The sequence below is a fragment of the Lygodium microphyllum genome, chromosome 2 (genome assembly GCF_053477565.2).
Source record: "Lygodium microphyllum isolate KBCC chromosome 2, Lygodium_microphyllum_v1.1.10, whole genome shotgun sequence".
Taxonomy (NCBI): domain Eukaryota; kingdom Viridiplantae; phylum Streptophyta; class Polypodiopsida; order Schizaeales; family Lygodiaceae; genus Lygodium; species Lygodium microphyllum.
Genome location: NC_141136.1, coordinates 149,297,570 through 149,313,938, shown reverse-complemented (window position 1 = coordinate 149,313,938; position 16,369 = coordinate 149,297,570).

Below are 16,369 nucleotides of genomic sequence, written 5' to 3'. Positions count from 1 at the left end.
CAAATGCTCTTTGATAGCCACTCTCAAAGAGGGTAATTCCAGTTCAACCGAAAAAACAGCTTCTGTACCATACACCAGCTGGAAGGGTGTTTGTCCTGTTGCTGCTTTATGGGAGGTTCTGTATGCCCAGAGGGCCTCTGTAAGTCGATCGTCCCAATCACGACGATGTGCGGCAATCATTCTTGTCAGGATCGAGCAGAGGATGCGATTGGTGACTTTGACTTGGCCGTTGGCTCTGGGGTAATAAGGAGTGGACTTGCGATGGCGGATCTTATACAACTTTGTCAACTCTTCCATGACTTTGTTGAGGAAATGAGTGCCTCTGTCACTTACCAGCTCTAAGGGACTACCAAAACGGGTGATGATATTCTCGTACATGAACAGGGCCACGCTGTTACCATCGTCCCGCTTTAGGGCTTTAGCTTCACACCACTTTGTAACATAATCCGTACATACGAGGATGTATCGGTTCTGTTTCCTTCTGGTAGGAGGATCGATCGGACCTACGAAGTTAATGCCCCACTTCTCAAACGGCTTCAACGGAAAAATAGGTTGCAGTGGCATGGCACTTGTCTTCGTGGGTTTCCCCATTCTTTGACAAGCATCACATCTTTTACAGTAATCATAGGCATCCTTGTGAATGGTAGGCCACCAATATCCTGCTAGCAGAGCCTTCCTAGCTGTAGCTTCTCCTGCAAAGTGACCTCCACATGGCTCGTCGTGGTAAGCCTTCAGAACAATCCCAATCTCATTTCCTGCAACACATCTTTTGAGCACTTCATCTTTGCCTTTCTTGTACAGTGCACCACCTAGCAGGGTGTATGGGGCTGATTCTAGCATAAGCTTCTTCCTCTCCCGACTAGAGATACCAGGAGGGTACTGTTGGGTTGCCAGCAGATTGGCAATGTCTGCATACCAGGGAGTTACAGTTTCTACCAAGAAGAGGGAAGCATCAGGGAGGTCTGGATCATCCTGCTCCTCATCTGCAGCTTGTGGGATACGCGACAGATGATCAGCCAGAACATGGGAACGACCAGGCTTAGTAATCACCTCAAAGTCAAACTCCTGGAATAGAAGGAGCCATCTCATCATTCGTCCTTTCACATCTGCTTTGTTCATCAGGAAAGATAGGGCCTCATGATCCACATAAAATTTAAAGTGGGTAGATAGGAGGTAATGGCGAAACTTCTCTAAGGCAAACACCATTGCCAAGCACTCCAGCTCTGTCACGGTATAGTTTCGTTCCCTATCAGTGACTTTCCGGCTTGCATAATAGATCGGTTGATCCAACTTCGAGGAGCCCTTCTGGCATAGGACTGCGCCTAAGCCTTCAATAGATGCATGAGTGTGTACGTGGAACTCTTTCATCCAATCAGGAGGTTGCAGAATGGGTGCCTCTATCAGACACTGCTTCAGAATGTGGAAGGCTTTGTCACATCTTCCATCCAAGTAAACTCTGCATCTTTCCTCAGGAGCTTGTGCAAGGAAGTTGCCTTTGTCGCAAACTGGGCTATAAACCTTCTGTAGTAACCCACATGGCCTAGGAATCCCCTCAACTGTTTGAGGTTGGTGGGTGCTGCCAGAGCTGCGATCTTTTCAATCTTTGCAGGGTCTGTTGATATCCCTTGTGCAGAGACAATGTGGCCCAACAGGACTCCAGAAGAAACCCCAAAGATGCATTTGTCGGGGTTGAGGGAAATCCCATACTCCCGGCATCGGTCAAAGCATTGCTCCAGGTGCTCCCAATGTTCACGGATCAAACTATAGACACAGAAGTCATCCAAATATACCTCAATAAAGTCGTGCAGATGATTTTGAAATGCGGCCATCATGACTCGTTGGAAAGTAGCAGGGGCATTGCAGAGCCCAAATGGCATCACTCGGTAAGCGTAGGTCCCCCATTCTTTGGTGAAGGTTGTCTTGGATTGGTCTTCTTCCGCAATCTGCACTTGGTTGTATCCACTAAATCCATCCAGAAGGGAATAAAGCTCATGTCCTGCCACTGTGTCCAACAGTTGGTCTGTGAAAGGGATAGGAAAATGATCCTTCTTTGTCTTGGAATTAAGCTTTCGGAAATCCACACATATGCGCAATTTGCCATTCTTCTTGGGTACAACCACGATGGGTGAAACCCATTCACTGTTTGCCACTGGATAGATGAACTTGGCTTCCAGAAGCTTCAGCAGCTCCGCTTTCACCAATGTAGAATAATTCGGGTTCATTCGCCTCTGTCGTTGCCGTACTGGCTTGGCATCAGGCTCCAAGTCAATATGATGTTGACATATTGTGGGATCAATCCCCTTTAGGTCTTTATAGGACCACGCAAACACGTCCAAATTTTCTTTCAACAAGTTGTACAAGGTTGACAACTCCTCTTCTGGGAGACTGCTACCCACCTTCAAGTGGCATTCAGTGCCTTCTGCATCCACAAAGGTTAATTGCCTTTCACCTTCTACTTCACGGATGAAGGTCCTGCGGACTGCTTCTGGATACAGATCCGACTCCTTCAAGGGAGTGGTGTCCTCTTCTGATGTCCCACTAGAACTCACTTCTTCTTTTGGTGGAGACTTAGGTTGCTCTTTAAGATATTGGAATGGGATTAAAGCTGTTTCAGGTTTGGTTTCAAGATTAATTACCTCTTGGCTTGAAGACTCATCTTCTGATGATATATCTAGGAACGTCACATAACAGGGACCCTCTGATGCCTGTTGGGTTGGTGGAACTGGTGCTGGTTGGCACGGTGCATCATCATCATCTTTCTTCGGCAAGGATGGGTTCGGACGGCATGAGCCACTGCTAAAAGACGGCTTGTTCTCCTTAATCCATGTCTTATAAAGGTTTTGCATCTGAGAAGATCCATTTACCAGACCAAATGGTACCATCACCATTCTGTCCCATAGCATGAGCTCGTCGGCTTCTGATGCTTCTGGAACTTCTTCCTCAAATGTATCCTCTTCAGGTGGGATAGATTCTTCCATTTCACTTTCATAATTCTCTTCGTCCATATCATATCCATCCTCTTCTGTCTCTGTCTCTGCTTCTGCTTCTGCTTCTGCTTCTGTCTCTATTTCTGTTTCTGCTTCTGTCTCTGTAGGAGCTCTGTAACAGAAGAACAGATTCTCTGTTTCCTCTCCTGCCTCTGTCTCTGGCTCTGCTATGGCCATATAACAGGGAGAGCAGTACATCCATGCTTCTATCTGACTATCAGAAGTGATTTCAGAAGTCATTCCCAGTTCAGGCAGGAAGTATTCACCCATTGATAATAGCTTTGCATCTTTTGGAAGTCGGCTTACAGTATCCACTGTTAAGGAATGTGCCACTGTTTTCTTGGGAAGGATCTGTTTGACAGCATCCTCGTCTGCTGATGTTCATCTATAACCTCATTAGGGGAGTTAGAAGATAATTCCAAGGAGGTGGATCCATGTCCTTTTTGAGAACCATACAGTTTTAGCACCACTTTGTTGGGTCCTCTACCCAAGGTCAAGGTTCCTTTGAACCAATCCGTCCTTGCTCGGGCTTCAAAAAGCCATGGTCTGCCCAATAACAGAGGATAGGATGTACCATAAGAGTTTGGCTTCACCACCAAATAGGTCAGCCAATAATCTTTTCCAGCCACTGTAGTCTTCACATATGGAAGAATGCCCAAAGGTTTGATTCTACTCTGATCCGCCAGTCTGATGAGCCATTGGGTGGGTTGCACACCTTGTAGACCTAGATCCTTCATTGTCACATTCGTCATAATGTTCACTGATGAACCACCATCAATCAGTGCATTTGCAATGAAGCAGCCTTCAATCCACACGCCAATCTCTGGTGTACCCGGATCTAGGAAAGCATTAGCCACATCCACTTCTTTTACAGGCTCTGGAGCCTTGTTGGGCTTTGTTGCTGTTGAGGGAGCAATCCTTAAGCCACGTCTTCTTGTCAATATACTTTTGAACCTTTTCCGGAAACTGGGAGACAACATCAATAATTGTCGGAATGTGAGGTTTGGTCTAAAGGTATCTAGATCTCTGACCAGATCGTATTCCTTAATAGGATCCACTGGCTTCTCTAACCGATTAGGGAATGGGGCAACACCCATTTTCATTTTTCCTCTTTCTTCCAACAGAGGAATTACAGGAACTTCTTCTACCACTTGTGGCACTTCCTCCTCTTCTGTATCCTGGACCTCTGGTCCTGTCTCTGTAACTGTCTCTGTAACTCTCTGTGGCACTGTAGGGCTCTGTACGGCACTGTTAGGCTCTGTTCTGTTCTGTTCTTCTGGTGGAAGATTGAACTTCACTGTTCTGGCAGGAGGGTTATTTTCTTTCTGGATAGGTGGTTCCTTCTGCTTTGCACGCGTGATGGCAGCAACTTCCAATTCCACTAAATTGGAGGTAGGCTCTTGGGCCTTGGCTGGACTATCAGTAGCACTGTTTTTCACTGGGGCTAGGCTTGGACAGTCTTTTGCAGTGTGGCCTTCTCCTTTGCATCGACTGCATAAGGGCTTGTAATCCACTGACCTCGAGGATTTGGACAATTTGGTGAAATGTGTCCCTTTTCTCCGCATCTGTAACATTCCACTTCTGATCTCTGACCACCGCCAGACTGTCTTCCTCTGTAACTTTGGGAGGGAAATCTTCTAGGTCCAAAATTAGGACCAAACTCTCTAGGCTTGGGTCCAATATCCTGTGTTGTCATTTTGGATTCCAGCAAGTTGAATCTTGCGTCTTCTTCCTTCCTTCTCCTATCATGCATCTCCTTCAGAGAGCAAATGTCCTCTGTATGATTCTTCCGCAAATAGTAGGAACAGAAGGCCCCAGGAATAGTTGGTTTTCGTGTACATTCAGTGGCTAAATGGCCTGCTTGATGACACTTACCACACCAAGTATTTGACCGCATCACATCTCTTCCTGCTCCTGCAACGTTGGATATGCTAGCGGTATTCACTTTCAACGTCTGTAGTTGTTCTGTAATCACATCCATCAACTCCTTTTTGATATTTGCAACTGAGTTAGATAAGTAGTCCTTCAAGCTTTCACCTCTTGAGGCACTGGCAGGAGGATTTTGAGGAGTCTCTGCAATTACTGCATAAACGGGTTGGACTGGTACAGAGGGGTCTCTGTTCTGGTTCTGATTCAGTGCTCTTGTTTGAACTGTTGGCTGTTGGCTCCAGTTGGTAGGATTCCACTGTTGCTGCTGATTTGGCATTGAGGAAATTGGTTGGGACCATTGTTGTTGTGGTTGAATCATCATTTGAGGCATGGATTGTGGCCACTGTGGATTTGGTGCACTGTACTGTGATATCGGGGGCATCTGTTGGTAGGGATAGGAAACAGTCCCTGGAACTGCATTTTGTGGGTACATCATTCCTGGCATCAGAGGGGGTAGGACTCCTCTTCATGTATTCATTGCTTGTCGAGCTTCCACTTCATCATACAATCTTGCACCTTCTGTTGCAGCTTGCAGGGTGGCTGGTCTTTGTAGCTCCACAAACTTACGGACTTCTGGTTGTAATCCTCTGAGAAACACCCCCTTCTGAATGCCATCATCTAGATTATGATTAGTCCATCTCTTCAGGATAGATTCCATTCGTGAGACATAGGCTTCTACTTTTTCTCCAGAGGACTGACTTAGGTTCATGAATTCCTCTCGCATCCGCTCTTCAAAATCTTCACGCCTGAATTTAGTGAGGAAGGCCAACTTCAGGTTGTCCCATGTGCCAAAAGTTCCTGCTGCTTGTCTCTCATACCACTGAAACGCCACGCCCTTGAAAGTGGCAGGGAATATTGCTAGCCAATGCTCAGGGGTTCTGGCATTGTTAGCCACACATGCTACCATAAACTCTGCTACATGAAGATCGGGGTCTTCATTGTACTCTCCCTTAAAAACTGGCAATGGGACTACATTCGCTGGCCTGTCATCAATATTTCCAGGACGAATCTGGCTTGGAAGTGGACCTCCAGCAAGAGGAGGAAGGGCTTGATGTGCCATTGGGACTTCTGTAAAGAGTTCCGCAAGGGCGTCAAAGGCGGCTTCTGCTGCGAGCTTGCTCTCGGCTCTGATTCTTGCTTTCTCTCTTCTCACGTACCTCTGGACTCGTTCTTACGCTTGCCTCTTTATTGCGTCATTCATCAGGGGGTTGGCTCCACTACGTTGTTAGTGCTCCACAGAGGGTTATCAGAAGACTTCAGTCTCTGTAGGACTCTCTTGCCAACATTTATTCTACTTCTTTCTTTTCAACGTCCCTGAATTCTGCTTTCATGCCACTGCACAGAGGAAGGTATTCGGTTCTGAAGGTGTCAAAATGCATACGTCTGAGCATTGTGGTGGTGCCATCATCATAGTAATGCCAACTTCTGACGGTTTCAACAGTGTATGTTGTGAAAAACACTCTGTCTACCAACTTCCAATGGGTTGCTAATTGAACAAAAAGAAGATTATCAGTACACCAAGCATCCCATGTATCTTGCTGTTGAGCATCCACGAACAAATTCCAACTTTTTTCCTTCTTGTCCCTGTGAACCTCTACAGACCAAGACTCCTGAAGCTTCTTCACGATCTCCCACTTGATGTTGTCTGGAAACTTTTCAATGAATGCCAAATCTTCCATGGATGGTCATTCTCTCTGTTTCTGCTCTTTAGTTTATTCCCAAACAGTTTGCCACCAAGATGCAAGTTTCTGCTGCTTCAACAGGAAGAGGAAACTGTCCACCACATAGAGCATGCATCATGATGTTGATGTGTTTCTGCCATTGTGGGATAAACTTCTTGTGGAAAGTGGCTTTGATTATGAGAAATTCCAACTCTTCAGTGGAAGAAGGAACTTTACAAACATCCATTGAATTCCTCTCTTCTTGGCAATGCCAATTCCTTCATTTTCAGCCTCTTCTGGTGCTTGTTGATGGCAAGGTTCCCCGGCTGTGCACCAAAAACATGGAGCCCCAAGAGGAACACCAAGGAAAAGGGAATTCTCTTGCAAAAAAATCTATCTTGTAACATCAACAAGCTTGTTTATCATGTTTCATATGATCACAATGAAGAAAAGAACACCAGGCACAACAAATCTTCATACAGCATCATGTAGATCTCCCACGGTTTTTAATAGAATCAACCATATTCTTCAATATCTTCATAAAATCCATCAATAGAACAAAGAAAGCAAAGGAATACACCATCTTTGAATGGAAATACATCACATAGTATTCATCTTCAATATCTTCATAGTCTTCTCTCTCAATCTCTCTTATACAATCACTTTGTTTAAGTAGAATTGGCTATCTCTGACCCTCTCTCTCTCTCTCCATCAATAATACATCATGTCCTCACTACAATCTCTCAAAATCACTCTCAATAATCCCTCTTAGGTCGTGGATACCCCTCCCAAGAGGTATGTCTGATATGAAGGGTCACCAGAGCCACTACAGTGTCCTTTCATAGCTCACTACTGTCACTTCACTCTAGTCTTCACTTGAGTCTTCAGCAGCTACTTCTTCCACTTCTTTCAGCTCTTTTGCACTTGTATTCACCTCTTTCCAAGGCTAGAAAACTTTCCCAAAGTCACACATACATTCCACAGAACACTTACAGAAGCATACAGAACAGTCTACAGAACAGTACCAGAACAGCTACAGTACAGAACAGAACAGAAACAGAACAGAAGCAGAAGCTCTACAGAAGACCTACAGAAGGTTACAGAAGGTTATCAAAACCACATAACTCACTCTCAAACCATTCCAAACTCTCACAAACCATTCAATAAGCTTTCACAATATCTCATTCTTCATCAATCAATACTCCATCCCTCTTTACAGAAGACAATCAGAACAAAACAAAGCAAAACAGAGCAAAACAGAACAAAACAGAAGGTATACATAACCTATCAAAACCTATCAGAACATCACAGAACCACCAACAAACATCATGATCTTCCACAACACAATCAATATCATCCAAAACACTCTCAAACCACTTCCAAATCAATCAATCATCTCATAAAATCAACCATTCAGCTCTCAAAAACAACAAAAATCAGCCAAAAAACAAGTCATTTCAACACTCAACATATATATGCCAACCATGGCCAGACTACTAGTGCAAATGCCTAACACATGGGATGGAGACTTGAATGGTATAAATATTCCTACTTGTTGGGAGAAACTTGGTATCATGTTCACACGGCTAGGTATGGTTAACTCCCAACGTTACAGGGTATGCCAAGGAAGTGAGAGCTCTATTCATGCACCATTGCTTTATCAGCCAAGCAAGGAGGATAACTACATTAGAGACACAATTGAATGCTTGTGTAACACCAGAAAAGGAGGAAGGAAGAAGTTAAAGCGTGATTGTTCACAATGTTGTGAAAAGTGTTCCAAGTGTTCTCTATCAAGAAAAGATACGCTCTCTTTTGACTATGTCTCCATTAGAGAATAATTGTGTCTACTAACTAGAAGTAGAACTCTATGCCATGAATTGTTGGAAATATGGAGAAATAAAAACAAATGGTTAATACAGGAGAATACACTTTGTTATTCTATAATAAATGAGTTTTGGGATGGTACAAAATGCAAAAGTGTAAATGATTTTTGGAATCCTGAATCATACTTTGAGCTTCCATTGATATGTAATAACATGCATTGCAAACAAGTCTATACAGCTTGGCCTTCTACCCAAAGGTCACCATTGCTTGATCATTCATGGGATGATATTGAGAGTGCCTACAAGTTTATCTGCAAATCATGTCGAACTCACATACATGGGTACAAAAGGATTTGTAAGGTACACTTTATTATCATGCTCGTCTTTTTAATTAATATAAATGAAATTTGATACAGGTTACTAAAATGTGGTGTGTGTGTTTTGTGATAAATAGGGTGATCCACGCAATTTCGCATTGTTATTACATTGGGATGGATTCCAAGCCTCAAAGACAACCCAGAAGAATTGTGGAGTTGTTGAAATCAAAATTCTCAATGTTGGAAAGAGCTCCCTTATTGGAGTTATACCGGTTTTATTTATTCCATTCAGTTGCAAAAAAGTTATTGGAAGCTCTAGTAAACTCTTTCACATATTCATGCAGCCATTGATAGATGAATTAGAAAGTCTATTTGTTGATGGATTTGAAGTAGACTTCAATTATCCAATCACACAGATTGTTGAGCATGAAAATTCTCTTAGTCGAAGATTCATTGCACGTGCTATGCTAATGATGGTAAGTGGAGACCATCCAGCTCAGTGCAAGATTGGATCTTTCAAAGATGGTGGTCAATCGTTTTGTCGTAGAGACAAAGCAATAGCCACTTTGGAGGGTGAGGGCTTAGGACATTACTTGTATGGTCAAAATAGATTCCAGTTGAGATATATACCAATTAAAAGATTAACCAATGAAATGCTTAGTTCTTTGACTATGGCAGAGCGAGCCCTCACCCAAGCATAAAGAGAAGAGATTTTGAAAGATGCGGGACTTTCTGGTAGATCATGCTTGTGGAGACTATATGAACTCTATGGCTTTGATTTATCCCTGGACCTTGTATATGATTGCATGCATATTTTGGCTCTAAATTTGTTCTCAAAATATATATGTGCTCTAATAAGGACTGTGGATAACAGGATGAAAGTAAAAATTGATGAGACAACACATCGTGTCACTAAAGTAACACCATACTCTATTCGTTATGGTCACTGGCCAAGATATCCTAGTAAGTATTGTGAGAGCTACAAGGCTGAGGAAAATCAAAAGTGGATTCAATGGTGTTTGCCTTATGTACTATGTGAGATTGAAGGTATTCCGAAGGTATTCTATGACCTAGGATTGATTCTGATAGACATTACTCATGCTTTTTACAACTACACTCGTGACTATGGTTGGTCTAGAGAAAATATAGACACTTTGAGAGAATTGCTTGGTTCATGGAGAGTAAGCTCTGAGGAGCTCTTAGGATCAAACTCAGCTCCTTTGGAATATGTTGCAGGTATAAATATTTTTTATTTTCTTAGTTTTTTCATTTGTATAGCAATTATATTTCACTTTAATCGTATATATTTTCTTGCCTTACTAAATGTAGGTTTTGGAGAATTCTTGGATGACATTATTCGACATGGTAGTCAAGATGCTTTCTGGTGTTATATTTATGAGCGTATGGTCTCAGTATATGTCCATATCAAAATAAATAACAAAGATAATGAGATTTCTTATGCAAACTACCAAAGACGAAGATTCTTTACATGGATATTTATGCATATTACAAAAGACCAACATGACAGACTTATGCCGTATCAAAGGATGACAAGAGAACTCCACAAAGCTTTACTACCACCTGATGGATACTTAGTGGATTCTAATAGATATAATGAATGCCCAAAATGGCATGCATCAGGTCTCATGCATGTATTATGTGTGGAGAAAGCAAAAGAAATATGGAGTTCTTTAGAAAAGGCTAATGATTGTGCATGCAAAAGAGTAGCTCTAACAAAGGGAATAACCATAGGAGCAAAGAAGTTAAGACGCAGAGATGCAACTAATGAAGAAAAGAGATATGTTCATCATAGCTTCAACATAGAGGTGGAAACAGTGACAGAATATAAAAAGGTTTTTCTAAAGGAAGAAGTTTATAAAGTGGGAGATAAAGTGGTGGTAAGATGCGATGAAGACTCTAGAGTGGACATAGATGTTGGCCATTGGAAAGCATGCATATCATCATTTTTTTCGTTTGAATGCAATGGTGAAGTGAAACTATTTTTTGGAGCTTATTACTACAGACAATGTATTGTGGTTGAAAGTGGCCATGAAAGTCTAGTTGTGGATACCACTACAAGTATGAGTATCTTGCAAAATGGTTTTGTTCCATTTTCATGGGATTGTATTAGACCAATACAATCATTGTTACACAAATTTATTCCACTTCAACATGGAAACAATATCATCACATATGAGACAAAAGATTTGAGACCAAGGTCATGTTTGATTAAGATAGGTTGCATCGGTTGCATTCCTCCTTGGCTAGAGGAAAATGATGTTGTCTATATGAAGTCTCATCTAGATGCTTTATGTGAGCCAAATGACCTCAAATGTGTGGTTATAAGAGCAGTACACTATGAAATGAAGCAAGTAAAAGTGGGATGGCTAACTAATGTACACTTGCAAGAAAATATTTGAAAAGTGAGAATAGAGGATCAAGATTGGAAGGATTGGTGGATATGTGTATCAAAAACTTGTACAAATTTGGTGACCCAAATTGATACACAATATCTAATTACTTTCTTTTGTGTTATTGAAATTTTCATAACCTTGTATTATCGTGAGCTTTGGTTAACTCTATGTATATATAGGTAAACAAGTTACTAAAGATGACACAAGAGACAATGTAAGAAAGGAAGACATTGAGATTGCTTGCCTTAACACTTCTTCAAGCCAAGAATCAGGTATTACCAACTTTCTTATGTTGATAATGAGTCATTTTTTGAAATGGTTATACTAACTAATGATATTTGATCACTTGAGTATCAATAGGAGTGATATGCATACCATCATATGATGATATCTATCGGCCACCCATGTTAAAATTTAGAGAAGAGGGTAGACTTTATGGAAAAAAGCTCTTGGCTGAATACTTTAAAAGTCAACACACTGTCATGCTCGAAAATTATCATCGAGTACGTAGGTGGTTTGAATCCTTAAACCCAGATGATCTACGTTATAAAAATGCGGATAAAAAGTATATCATGAAAATTATATCAGAGAATCACCATGAGATTTTACCATTGAAGTTTACTTGATGTGAGTACATATGGAGAGAGAATGACATATATGACTGGTGGAAGGGTACAAAGCAAGATGAAAGAAAGTATTTGAAGAAAAAAGATTTTTTAAAGAAGGTAAGTTGATTGTTACTTTCTTTAATTGGCTTTCCTAATATTTGAGGTGTAGATTCTTAGTTATTGAACTATTAATCTTATGACATATAGAGAGAATTATCCACATCTCTTGGAGTGGATGATATAGAAAAGCTTCAAAATGTATCAAATGACATAACATCATCAATGGTAAGATGATATGATTTATAAGTTTGATATCATAAGTGTAGGATTGGCTCTTTTTCTCCCATACTCATTTAGGGGTGTCTATTGATGGCAGAGTGAACCATATGTTGCTACTATTGATTAATTATCCACATCTCTTGGAGTGGATGATATAGATAAGCTTCAAAATGTATCAAATGACATAACATCATCAATGGTAAGATGATATGATTTATAAGTTTGATATCATAAGTGTAGGATTGGCTCTTTTTCTCCCATACTCATTTAGGGGTGTCTATTGATGGCAGAGTGAACCATATGTTGCTACTATTGATTCTAATCAACTTGATGTATACATTCCTAGCATGGATGATATTGTGAATGAACAAGGTTTGAAAAAGGTATCTTATAATCTTATATGTTTATCATTTTTGTACTTGATTCCATATATTTTAGAGACATTTGATGTATACGCATGATCTTATTTTGTTGATGTAGCCTCTTGAAGAAAGTAGCTCCTTTGAAGGACAACAATACAAGCAAACAGATTTATCATTGCAGGTAATGCTTTTAAGCTCATATCTAATAACTTTCTTTGAGAATGTCTCTTATACAGATACTTATACATTAACTTTCATTTCCCATAGATGAATATGTTCGTGGAGGAAGAAAAGAGCTTTGAAGAATTTCAATGTTATACATCCGATGAGGTTCTTTGCTTTATATTAAATTTAAGATTAACCATATGATTCATGTTCTTAACAGTATCTTATCATTTACATGCTTAAAATGTAGGATGTTGAAAATGAAGATGAGACACTTGATATGGAAAATTGTGCCAGCTTTTCAAAGTTATTGTCACATGGTTTAGACAAAATAATGTACTCAACTAAACGTCAAGAAACTCTGGAACAAAGTATCCATAGTTCAAGCAATGATAAGGTATGTAACTTTTTTTTCTATATAAATGTTTTTAATGTGTTTACTAATTTTAGTTTTGAATGTAGGCTAATCCAGATGATGATATTAATAAAACATCTCGAAAAATTCAAAGAAAGAAGAAGGTATTTGATATATGTTTGTGAGAGAACAATAGCGTCATAGTTTAGTGAATAACTAAAGATATGATTTATTACATAACTATTTATTTTACATGTTGACTAGCCAAGTGAGAAGATGAAGGATATTTTGCAACAAAGGAGCATGAAACGAGGTACCAGTATCAATGAAAAAGAACCAAAGGTGCTAGATGTAAATGTTTATATTTTTGTTTATGTCATACATGAAAAGCATAATCTAATATTTTTATTTTATTTGAATTAGGAATTTAAAGATCTCCCAAACCAAGGCATTGAGATTAACATTTCAAATGATGCTTAAAGGGTAGCTTTATAGTTTATATATATATATATATATATATATATATATATATATATATATATATATATATATATATATATATATATATATATATATATAAATAATAGTCATGTAGTTAAATTTATGGCTTTTTATATTATAATTCGTTGTCGTGCTGCTGCACATCCGAGCCGTATACACCTCCATTTTTTTTTGTGCATTTGTGTTATTTTCTACGTGTGATTCATTGTGTGTGAGATGCAATACGATAACCCGCATCCAATGTATATATTCCGTTTGTGTGTGTGTGTGTGTTTTTGTTTGGATGCATGATGTGTGTGTGTTAGAAAAATATGAAAAAACTGATGCCAAAGGACATTATCAAGCTGATAATTTCAATTATGATCTCTAAGAAAAGTGCAGGGAATTGTGGAATCAAAGGAAGCTTTGTGGAAGCCGATCATCTAAGTTCAAAAGTTCCCATGACATAGAGTTGAAGGAAGTCTCTCAAAAGCTGCTTAAGCGAGTAAAGCACTAGTGAAGCACCGAGAGAGTATTTTGCCACCGAGTTCTTAAGGCCGAAGTTGAAGTTTCTGCGCAGACCACCCATCTTGAAGCTGAGTGTTAATGGGGCAATTGATGACTCCAAAGATACCCTACGGTCCTCAAGGTCAAAATCAAAGTTGGTGCATAGATCTCCTATGGGTGTAAAGAAATGAGAGTTATTCTTGTCAAAGAGGAGTTTTTTTTAAGCTCAGCTAAAAGAGGAGAAGGGAAGACTAATTGTGAGGGTACGTCTGACAATGAAAAAGCAGATCGTGAGGATATTGCAGGACACCTAGATGTGCTAGGGCGGAAAGGTCTCTCGCGCCCTTGGTTCTCTCCGTCAATGGATTGAACTGAATTACTCGACAAATGTAAAGGCAGAGGTGTGTTTTGGCATCCTGTAGGAGATGAGCAAAGGTCTTGTGGCACCAACAGAGAAGGATATATCTAAGGGGAGAGGCTTCCTGCTCGGCTTGTATGGTGCAAATGCCTCTGTGGTTTTTGTATTATATGCACTGGCCATTGCTCTTACTTGAGGCAAGGAGCTTTTGACCATCAATTTAGATCTGCCGGCGCATCTTCTGTGGTCATCAAACATTTCCTCCTTGCTCCATCTTGTGAAAGAGGAAGCAAGGGGCTTCACGCATTTTGCTCATGAAGATGCTAACGGAAGCGAGTTCGTAGGCTCGGGAATATGTATGACGGAGCTTCACTTTCTGAGCAGACACATAGTAACCTTGCTTACAATTCTAGAATCATGCAATATGAAACAAGGTTTGTCCCTGACCGAGGAACAAGCAAAGGAAATCAAGGATACTGAAAAGCTGAGTCTTTCCTTAACTGAGGAGCAAGCGAAGGAAATCAAAGACAGCGAAAAGTAGAGCATGTCCTTGACTGAGGAACAAACAAAGAAAATTGGGGATACGCTTGAAGTTCTTGGCAGGTTCCTGGATGATGTTGCAGATGGACAGCCTAGTTTGGGACTATCTGGAAAGGTTAACATGACTGTCTCTGGTGTGCCAACCTCTAACCATGGTATTCGACATTCAGAGCAGCAACCAGGTGAATACTCAATTGATAGGGGTGTATCGAGCTTGAATCGACCTTCTGCCCCATCCTTTTGAATAAGAGTTATGTGGCCACACCCTTGTCATCAACTGTAGATAAGGCATCTGGACCTACCAATGTGTCCTCTCCAGATAATTCCAAAATGCAGTATATCTACGACAACAGCAGGTGCTTGCAGTTGTATCTAATACCCAAGCTACTAACTCTCTCCTTCAACAGGGGAATTTTCACCAACAGGTTCAGCCTCCACAATTAGTTGAGCATCAACAGGTGATGCCTCAGCAGCATCATTTTCAGAATCAGCAGTATTAGCTGCATCAGATCTAAATGTCAGTCTGCAGGCCAGAACTCATCTCTTTCCCTCAGAAGCGAGGAGTGAACAGTCCTGTTACTATCTACAAAGAGCAGAAAGTTTTTGTACAAAAAAATTTATGAGATGATGAAGTCATCTTGAGGTACTACTGATAAGAGTTAATGCCCATTATTATGTTCAATGTAACTGTCATCATACACCTGAATGCAAAACAGTTTATGGGATACTTCAGATTTTTCTGAACATGAACTTCATGTAACTCACTTGACAAGGAATATAGTGAACTTTGGCATCAAAAATTCGATTTCTTCTTGTTAGTCTCTTCACTTGTTGCAACTTGAACTCCGTGTTCAGCAGCCCTTACACAAAATCTACGACATCGTGTCATTTAATTATCTATACATAGTATAATAAGTTACTTATTCTCTTTTTGTTATTCAATGCAGGTTAATATGACAAAAGAGAACATGGAAACCATACTTTTGAAGTATGTTGGTGTGCCTACAATTCATGATATGTACTTTTCTTTAAAGAGTACATACATGAATCTCAAAAAGATTGAAGCTAGCTTTCGAGTCTTGATTAAGGATACAAAGAAGCCAACAAGTGATGATATGATTAAGGAGATTGTTTATTGGCTACTAGGAAATGGCAAAGTTGTATTAAACAAAAATAGCAATGTGCTTAGTCTAGATGATGTGGAAGTTTTAGCATAACTTCTACTTTGAGTTAAGAATTTATTGCTTTTCAACATATTGGAGATTTGATGGATTACTCAAACATTTATTACTTTGCAACATATGGGAGATTTAATGGATAAAACAATCAAGACACACGTTGCTTAGTTAGTTTTTAGTTCTATGCTCATTTAAAAGTATTTTCATTTTTCTTTAGGTTGCTAGAAGTAGATGTTGATGTCTTAATTTGTTTAATCTATTTTGATCATTAGATGTATGTTATTGATCCTTACTTAGAAATGATGACATTCTCTATATAATTTTCTAGTTAAAAATTTATTGTGTAATTTCTTGTTTGATATTAGCATGTCTAAGAGTAAGGGCAAAGTAGATAAAGTGATAAGGA